The following is a 1,260-nucleotide window of genomic DNA, read 5'->3' on the forward strand; positions in this document are numbered from 1 at the left end:
CCCCTCTCTCCCCCTTTACATCTTCAGCTGTAAAGGCATCAAATGCCCCAAAAATGATCCTCAAAATAACAACATGAGTCCAATCCTGACCTTAAAATTTAAACTAAGAGTGATTCAAGGTCCGGGGGAACCGTGACACCCCGAAATAGAAAGAACTACAAAGACCATGAGTGCAGGTTTGCTTTCACTTCCTGTTGAGTTCTTGTCTTTAAATCTTCAGACGGACGTTGGTTTGTTAATCTGTCTTCTCTCCTCGGCTCTCGGCCAATCAGCAGCTGCCGTGAGACGTTTTGTAAAAGTCTTTCTGGAACGTTTGTGGGTCTGAAAAAAAACAACAATGTGATGCTTCTTCTTCTTCTTCTTTGGTTTTTTTGGGGGGAACGTGAGGCAGTTTTTGGCGTTGATATCTTCCTCCGCATGGTGACGTGTTTCCTGCTTGTGTTGTACAGTAACTGATGATCAGTGTGATTCTACTTCCTGTTCTCCTGTACAGGTGTGTGTGTGTGTGTGTGTGTGTGTGTGTGTGTATGTGTGTGTGTGTGTGTGTGTGTGTGTGTCATTACCTGTCCATATTCTTTTTTTTACCCTCTTCTCTTCTTCTCTCTCTTTTTTCTCCTCCTACTCGTTCTTCTTCGTGACCCTCCTCTGCCTCTGTGATGTAACTTCCTGTGTGATGATATTCTATTCAGCATCAGTAACCATGGCGACTGTGTTGACAGTGATGATGACTGTGTGTGTGTGTGTGTGTGTGTGACTTGTTGCTATGGAGACGCCCCCTCCCCCCCCTCCCCCCCCTGCTGTGTTTATTCAATGGAAAGTTTCAATAAACTACAAAGTGGTCCGAGTCCGCGTCCGTTTACTGAGAGACGAGTGAACGAGTGAACGAGTGAACGAGTGAAAAAAGAAATGAGCTCATTAACAAAGGGATGAAAGGAGAAATGAACAGATGACTTAATGACATCATCATAAAAACAGGTAATCAATAAATCCTGTATCCATGGAGACTGCATTAATGAAGAGATGGGAGGATGAAAGAGAGAACTGAGACAAATCTGTTCATTTCTTCCTCTTCCACTCTCATCACTCATCTCCTCCCTTTCTCCTTCTCTCTCTTTCATCTGTTTCTTTTATTCGTCCTCCCTATCTCGTCCGTCTCTTCTTCCTCCATCTTCCCCTCCTTTTCTTCATCTCCTCCCCTCCATACCTCTCTCTCTCTTCTCCCTCCATCTTCCCCTCCTTTTCCTCATCTCCTCCCCTCCA

The sequence above is a fragment of the Etheostoma cragini genome, chromosome 7 (genome assembly GCF_013103735.1).
Source record: "Etheostoma cragini isolate CJK2018 chromosome 7, CSU_Ecrag_1.0, whole genome shotgun sequence".
NCBI lineage: Eukaryota > Metazoa > Chordata > Actinopteri > Perciformes > Percidae > Etheostoma > Etheostoma cragini.